This window comes from Malania oleifera, chromosome 1 (genome assembly GCF_029873635.1).
Source record: "Malania oleifera isolate guangnan ecotype guangnan chromosome 1, ASM2987363v1, whole genome shotgun sequence".
Classification (NCBI taxonomy): domain Eukaryota; kingdom Viridiplantae; phylum Streptophyta; class Magnoliopsida; order Santalales; family Ximeniaceae; genus Malania; species Malania oleifera.
Window position 1 is genome coordinate 135,885,089 of NC_080417.1, and position 8,821 is coordinate 135,893,909.

General features: G+C 33.7%; 1 long non-coding RNA gene across 1 annotated transcript; it reads right to left on the reverse strand.

The window, feature by feature from the left end:
* Positions 1–3,628: 3,628 nt before the first annotated feature.
* LOC131162758 (uncharacterized) lies at positions 3,629–4,118 on the reverse strand. Its single transcript, XR_009138864.1, has 2 exons — positions 3,931–4,118; positions 3,629–3,841 (listed from the first exon to the last, which is right to left on the reverse strand). It is a non-coding gene; the product is annotated as an uncharacterized LOC131162758 (long non-coding RNA).
* Between the last annotated feature and the right edge of the window lie 4,703 nt (positions 4,119–8,821).

Below are 8,821 nucleotides of genomic sequence, written 5' to 3' on the forward strand. Positions count from 1 at the left end.
CTTACCTTCTTCTTTTATCGCGTGCTACGAACACAATAACTATCTTTAAGAAATGAGATCGTAAAGAGTGGGTGAGTGAGAACTTACTCAAAATTTTCTCTCCACCACAAATTCTTTCACTCACTAATCATTTTCTTTTTTGAAAAAATTGTTGTGAAAAATGAAGGTTGAGAGCTTCCTATTTATAGGAAAATTTTGGGAAAGAAAGGAAATTTATAAAAGTGTAGGGAGATGGGTGAAATTATAATTTTTTTAAAATTAAAGAATGGGTAAGGGATGGGCAAGGTATGAGTTGAGTATGGGATGGGGATGGAGATCATGTGGGAGTGCTTGCCACCATTCCCATTAAATAAATTTTTAATTAATTACTTACCTAATTAATCAATTAGTTAATTAATTATTTTATTATTTCATTATTTTTCTTAATCATTATTATCATTATTATTATTATCATTGTTATTACTTTTAAACTATTTTTAGTATTTCTTTATTTTATTTTTTGAATAAAAATTAAATTTGAATTTTGAAAACTCATGTGGGCCCCATTGGTCTTGTGGGTCCCACACAACTTCGAGACCCAAATGGATCCTACGTAACTCAAATAACTCTCATATGATTTTATACATCCTACATAGCTTTGAGACTCGTCTAAACCTCTATACGGCTTCGGGACTCATGTGAGCCCCACACAGTCTTGTGGGCCCCGCATAGGATACCTATATTATTATTATTTTATCATATATTTCTACAAATTATATCAGTCAAAACATTATTTTATGTACTTATTTACGTATATAAACAGTGTCTTGTGGTTCCGAGACTCATGTGGACCCCACATAGTCTTGTGGGCCCCACATTTGATGCCTATATTATTATCATCTTATTATGTATTTCTACAAATTATATCTGTCAAAATACTATTTTATGTATATATACTTATTTACGTGTACCAACAGTGTCTATCCTGTTTATCCTATGAAATTCTATTTTGACTAGGCCGACCTCCAGGGAGCGACTGAGCCACAATGGTCTCTGAGCACTCGCTTAGACAAGGTCTTTATTAAACATCAAACATGGAATTAAGGATCCTACAGAAAAAAAACACTTCTGTATTGATATTAACTTAATGACCATTTTTATTATTTTATTATTATTGTACTTTAATCGTATATATATTTTTGGGTCATCACACATGGTATATAACATGGTCCACACAAGCGCCATTATTTACCATTATCAATCCCCATGACCTACCCATCATACATCAGTAGCACAAGCTCCTCAACCTGCCAATGTCCTACCCCATATAAATGACAATATGACAAGCTTCTTAACCTGCTAACGTCATATCATGATTTACATTTAGGCAATATAACAACCTCCTTATGCCAACGTTATATTGAGATGCATACGAATAATCACACCAGTTAGTTGACACAGACGCATTAATGCATTTCCACACAGGAATCCAACAGATCAATACATTCCCACACAGTAATCCAATAGATTGATACATTTCCACACAGTATCACAACAGATCAATACATTTCCATACAGGAGTCAAACATAACAACTCATTCATCATGCCAAAATCATTTCAAACACCCCCACATGCAAATGCAAATACCACAGTAATTCATATTCAATTTATTAGGAAAAATTACTCTCATGTCACACGAATTTAATATCATAAGCAATTATCCCAAATATAAATCTTAAACAAAAATCATCATTTTCCTAGTAATCAAGCTATTATGAAAATCATATAGATAAATAATAAATTTCGTATGCTCATAAATAATCGATTCACCTTAATAAAATATTGATATAATTTTATTCCCCCTTACCTGATTCCCTGAATCACGACTGCAGCGCTCCCAAACTTATACTTGCAATGCTCACCCGAACCCTGATTCAATCATATCAATCCCAATAAAATATTATTTTAACATTTCCTAATTTACAATAATTAAATATCAATTAATTTCTAAATAACACATTTATCCTAATTTTGGAGTTATCCTACAACAATCCCACGAGAAATTCGCTCTAGTAGACTTGTAGAAAATCATCCCTAAATTCTTGTGATGGTGTCCGATCGCTCATTTGGCTTAAAATTTAGAAAAACTTGAGATAAAATTAAGAATTTGGTTTACCCCACGAGATATGCTCACGTTACTCCTACGACAAATTCACTTCAGTAGATATGTCGGTGGAAAAGAATGGAGTTCGATGGTATCTTCGGATTTCCAATTGGGGGAGAATCGACCGTAAAATCGTAGAAGAAGAGGAGTGGAGAGTGTGAGAGAATATATTTAATTTTTTTTCCTTTCTCTCTCTTCCTTTCCTGCTGCAGCGTGTGAAATTTTGTTTTTTATGTTCCTCTTTCCCTCTATTTTGTTCCAGCAGAAAACGTAAAGGGTAAGTTTTCTTTTTCTCTTTTTTTCTTTCCTTTATCCTTAACTTTCCTTTATCCTACTTTCTTTAACCTTATCATATACTTATATATATATATATATATATATATATATATATATATATATATCTAAAATCCTCAAATTTCTTAATAATAATTAATTAAATAATAATAGTAATAATTTTTTAAATTAATTATTTTATTATTATTATTATTATTGGATCGTTACATCTATATATGTCATCTGGGCATATTTTGAGAAGAGAGATGATCATTAAAGAAGTGTATTGTGTACATTTTGATTTCCTTAGTAAAATTTGTGTGTCATTACTTCCGTGGATGTAAGCTTTGCCGAACCATGTAAATCTTAGTGTTGATCTTGTTCTGGTTGTGTGTGTTATTTACATTCACTTGTTGTTATTTATTTCGCTGTGCATCTTCATTATACGATCCATATCACAACAGTAAGTGACTTATAGAGAGGTTAATTGCAACAGAAAAATAATTGGTATGAATGAGATGTCTTACCTCTCCCCATGTCCCATTTTATAGTGGTGGACGTTGATCCTTCAGTGATCTGGTATTCATGAGCGCATTACTATGTTTGTGTGAGTTACTTGAACTTTATGGTCGTTGATTTGGGTGTTTTGGAATATGATCTTGAAACCGCCCCTCTCATCCATGTGTGTGATTTAATTCCTGTCGGTTATGGAAGGTGGTGTAGTGAAGGAATCGAAACTGTTCTTCCTTCTTAAAGATGATATTTTTGGGGTATATCAAGGATAAACATTGATGTTCTTGAAATATGATCTATTGCAACCTAGATGTCAATGGAGTTCATTGATGACACACGTGCTATTTTCTAGATCTATATAAATACCAATTGCTTTTCAACTATTAAATGACGGGGTATGAAAAAAATTAAGAACTCACACGAGCAGTAATTCATAGCCAACTCATTCATAAAAGATGGGATAAAGAAGATTGACAAGTAAGACAACACTCATCCACATCTAGGGCGGTTAAAAATCATTTGAAAATCAATCTGATTTGAAAATTCGGCTAAGCGAACCATTGGTTAATCGGACGATAAGTTAAGCGCAGGATTCAGATCGATTTTGGTTTACAAAAACACCAAATTGAAAATTTTGTTTTGATCCCAGTAACCAAGCCATGAACACCCAAACTGAATAATTCATCGGAAACAGATAATATTTTTAATTTTAGATATGATTAATTGTCATCAAACATAATATATACTAAAAGTAGTACATGCATGATGCAACCTCACTCCCAAAAATGTTATCCCCTCGAGCAAAAGCCAAACTTCTTTTTATATGTGTACAGAAGTAGAGGACGCCCTGGATGCTTCCACGCAACTGCCCACCTTATCTCATCATCCCAATTCCCAAATTACACCACAGCCTGTCCACGACAATTATTATTGTTGTTATTATTTTTTACTTTCCAAATACATAAACATAAACAAAAACAAAAACAAACAATACTGTTACTTTGGGAAAACGCGGTTGGTCGGCGGAGGCTGCAGAGTTGAACAGTTGATCGAACTGCCCGCCGCACGTGAAGGAGCCTGCAATAATTCTGCTGCCCCCACGTGGTGGGCGGTGTATGGCCCTCATCCTGACAACCTTCACCGGCTCGTGAGATTAACAGAGCCCAGATCTGGAGATTGGAAGTAAACCGAGTCTGAGTCCGAGGCTGCTATTGACTATTGAGGATAGATACGGGGCAGAGGCGGGGCCACGGGGCAGGCTGTTTGTGGATAGGATGGAATCTGCCACGCAAGGAGATGAGGTGGCAATGATGATGTGAGGGATCCCCAAGTGCCCTACGCCATCCATGTGGTGGATCATGGATGATGATGCAGGCCACGTGGAGAGAGAGAGAGAGAGAGAGAGAGTGAGCCACCGACGACGAAGTCGTCGACGGCGAAGAAAAATGCCAAAAAGGCGGCACGAAGTTTGGCAGAAGGACCCATGAGTTTTCAAGTATACTTGTGTAATTGTTTCAAATTGTAGAAGTTATTGTAAATAACTACCCATGTTTTACTAATTTTTTTGATAAATATATTGTTAGGGAAAATGCTAATATTATGTTTTTATGTTTTACAAAAATCAATAATTTCTCTCTCTAGTTTGTTATCCCTAAGCATCACAACAAATTCTCTAGATTTGAATTATTTCTCGAGCTCCAATGCTTATTTTGTTTGGTATTACTGAATTAGCAAGAGCATGAATTATCTTTCTTTTGTCAATGTTATTGTTGCTCTTCTTTCTTTTTTTTCCTCTTTTTTTATTGATAATTATTTAATTTTTATGATTTTTATTATATGAATAAGTCTTGCATCTCTGAAAATTCTTTCACATATGTCATATACCTCCATGCAAGCTGTCAACTGGAAGGATTTGTTGGTGTTAAACAACATGGAATTTGCTGCAATATATTCAATTGTATTTCATTTATGAATATTGTGTCTGTTATAAATTGTGGCTATAATGAGCGGAAAACATACATAAAGGGAAAGTGTGAAGGAAATCGAGTAGCAGCAGGGGTAATCGTCGACTGTAAAGCTTTAACCGTCGATGGTTTGGAGCAAAATTTCACATAATTTACATTTTGGCTAAAATCGTCGACAATTTGACTCAAGACACCCATCGCTGATTTCAAATTTTGAAAGGGAAGCGTTAGTATGGTTGGGGTTTGGAGGAAAAACTTTCGAAAACTCTTTATATATGTCATATCTGATGTATTTAAAGAGATGGTTGTATGGCTGAGAGTATTATTAAGAGGGTTCTTGTATTGCTCTTATAATTTGGATAAGAAGATAGTGAATTCTTGTTGTTTGCTCCCGTGGATGTAGGCATTGCCGAACCACGTAAGTCCTTGTGTCCTTGTGATTGTTATTGCTTTCATTTACTTGCTATGGTTGTGGATTGTTCTTTATATTCATCATTTACTGCATTGTGTGTTTGATCCTTTACACACAAATATATTCCACTCTGCAATTTGGGGGTTTTACACAACAAATTGTTATTAGAGCATTGTTGTAATGGCTTCTGGATCTTCATCTATGAAATTTGACGTTGTCAAGTTTGATGAAGCTGGGAATTTCAGTTTGTGGCAAAGAAAGGTAAAGGATCTCTTAGTGCAGCAAGACATGATAAAGGCCTTGTACGGAATTTAACTGGAAAGCATGGATGAAGCAACTTTGAATGAATTGGAGACAAGGTTGTATCAACCGTCCAACTGTGTTTAGCTGATGATGTGTTGTATCACGTCATGGATGAGGATTCTCTGGTAGCATTTTGGAGGAAACTAGAAAGCCGATATGTGTCAAAGTCTTTTCGAACAAACTATTTCTTAAGTAAAGGTTGTATTGGCTTAAGATGGTGGAGGGTTCGTGTGACGCCCCGAACCCGCCAAGTGGGACTCGGGTGCCACGTGTTCCAATCACCTGTATCTGATACCATAATTAACATGCACGCAGCGGAACACAAATAAATATCCTAAATAAATACCAGAATTCTATATAGTAACCCAAAAACGAACACTACAACATCTAGATATCCATATTCACAACCAGCATTTAAAACATAACCTAGTATAAATATATACCAGTATCTCACAATACCCCAAAAGGAAACCACCAAATACAATCCCAGCCTAGGCCTTCAAACCCGATCTCCAGAAGAATCTCAAAAATTGTTAATCCACTAGGGTGAGACACTTTTCAGTAAGAGTGGAATAAATTATAACAGTATGTGACTAATGAGTTTTAATCTTTACATATCAAAATAAACTGCTTCTCACATAATATCAATAACAACTAAGAAAATGTACCATTAATAACATCCCCGACATCTAATATCATACACACATCCAATATGCACAAGTATATAATTTTTATGCAGGCGAAAGTCTCTAAGGATAGGGAAGATTACCCGCCCATACAAGTAGCTTCCCTTTACTCTGGTACTAAAAACTACCTACCAGAACACTCACCTTTTTCAGTAAACCCAAATATAAATTTTAAACAAAAATCATCATTTTTCCAGTAATCAGGCTATTTTGAAAATCATATAAATAAATAATAAATTTCATATGCTCGTAAATAATTGGTTCACCTTAATAAAATACTGATATAATTTTATTCTCTTTTACTTGATTCCCTAAATCACGCCTGCAGGGTTCCCAAAATTATACCCGCAGCGCTCACCCGAACCCTGATTTAATCAAATCAACTCCAATAAAATATTATTTTTAACATTTCCTAATTTATAATAATTAAATAATAATTAATTTCTAAATAACTCATTTATCCTAATTTTGGAGCTATTCCTACAATGACCCCACGAGAATTTCGCTCGCTAGACTTGTAGAGAATCATCCCTAGATTCTCATGGTGGTGTTTGATCGCTCATTTGGCTTAAAATTTAGGAAAAATTGAGACAAGAATGAGAATTTGGCTTACCCCAGGAAGTATGACCACATTGCTCTTACGACAAATCCACTTCGGTAGATATGTCGGTGGTGGAGAATGGAGTTCAGTGGTATCTTCGAATTTCTAATTGGGCGAGAATTCGCCGCGAAATCGTAGAAAGAAAAGGAGTAGAGAGCGTGAGAGAATATATATATATATTTTTTCTTTCTTTCTCTTTCCTTCTCGTTCAGCGTGTGAATCTTTTTTTTTTTCTTCTTTCTTCTCCTCTTCCAGCTTCTCCAAAACTTACCTTTTAAGTTTCCTTTTTTTTTTTTCTTTAATTTATCCTACTTTAACCTTATCATATACTTATATATATATATTACTTACATATATACTTATATATATATATATATATATATTTAAATATATATATATATCCACAATCCTCAAATTTCTTAATTTAATTAATTAAATAATAAAATATTTTTAAAATTAATTAAAGTTTTTTTTTTTGGTCGTTACAGTTTGAATTTGAACCAACATATTAATGCATTCAATTAGATTGTGAGTGATTTGATGCGTGTTGATGTAAAGTTCGAGGAGGAAGACAAGGTGCTGATGCTATTGAATTCCTACTTGCATCTCGCACGTGTGAGAATTTGGTTACCACTCTTACATGGGGCAAAGAAAGCCTGAATTTGGAAGAGGTGAGGTGATAAGCACATTGCTTAGTTTTCATCAAAGAAAAATGACTAGCAATGAAGTTTCACATGGTGAAGGGCTTGTGGTGAAGAGTGTTGCAATGTCTCGGAGAAGGGTCTGGAATGGCGAGAGATAATAGATATTGAAGTTTGAATGGAGTCATCACTAACCTATTATTTTCCTTGGTGCGGTTAGAACACCTATTTACTACTCATTGATTGGTCTCCAAACTATTCCGAGGCCAAGGAACCAATAGTCTCAGACTCCTTTACCAAGATCGGGGTTAGGAGTTCGGTTATGCAAGGGGAAGGAATCAGCACCCCCTAAACACATGTTCTATTAATGGTACCTAATCAATTATTAATTATCCTTAAATTGAATTTTAATGGTCTTTAGTTAACTCCTTTAAAGTAAACAAATAAATCAATCAATCAAAATAAATAAATAAATAAAAATAAACAAATAGATAAATAAATTAATTAAAAAAGGAAAATGAAAAATTGCAGTGCGATTAGGAATGTTGATCTAATAAGACCTCCAAATAATGGGATCTTATTAGCTAAACCCCTCCTCAGAACTAATACCTGTAAGGTCTAAAATATTTCTTTACCCTTTTTGAAGTCATTGGGATGCACACACACAAAAAACAAGTAAAATCATCAAAAGGCATATTTGAAAACATTCACACATTTTTCAAAATCTTTGTGAATTTTTTTTTTAAATTTCTTAATATTTTTCTAAAATTTTCTAGGATTTTTTAAAAGATTTTCTTGATTTTTTGGTATATTATTTTTTTAATACTTTTTTCATTCATTTCAAGTCAAAATGACTCAAAATATTTTTCTTGATGTCAAAAATATTTTTCCAAAATTTTCTCTATTTTTTTAAAAATTAAAACTAATTAAAAATATTAAATAAAGTAATATATAAAATAAATAAATAAATAAATAACATGGTGAACCGAGTCACCTGGTTTGTTTAAAATGAATTGGGTTAAACCTATGTGTGCCACATGTCCACTCACAAAGCTGACATGTGGCATTTTTGTTCTTTTTTAAAAAAAATTTTAAAGTTTAAAAGTTGTGTAGCAAGGTGACATTAGCGTGACGTCACCTTGATACGTGTCACCATGACACGTGTCACTCTCCGCGGCATTCCTTTTATTTTTAAAATTTATTCTAAAAATTTATATTACTTTTAAAAACATTTTCTTACCTAAAACTGCTGCTGCAATGGGGCCGCTATTTGAGTTAGAAAAC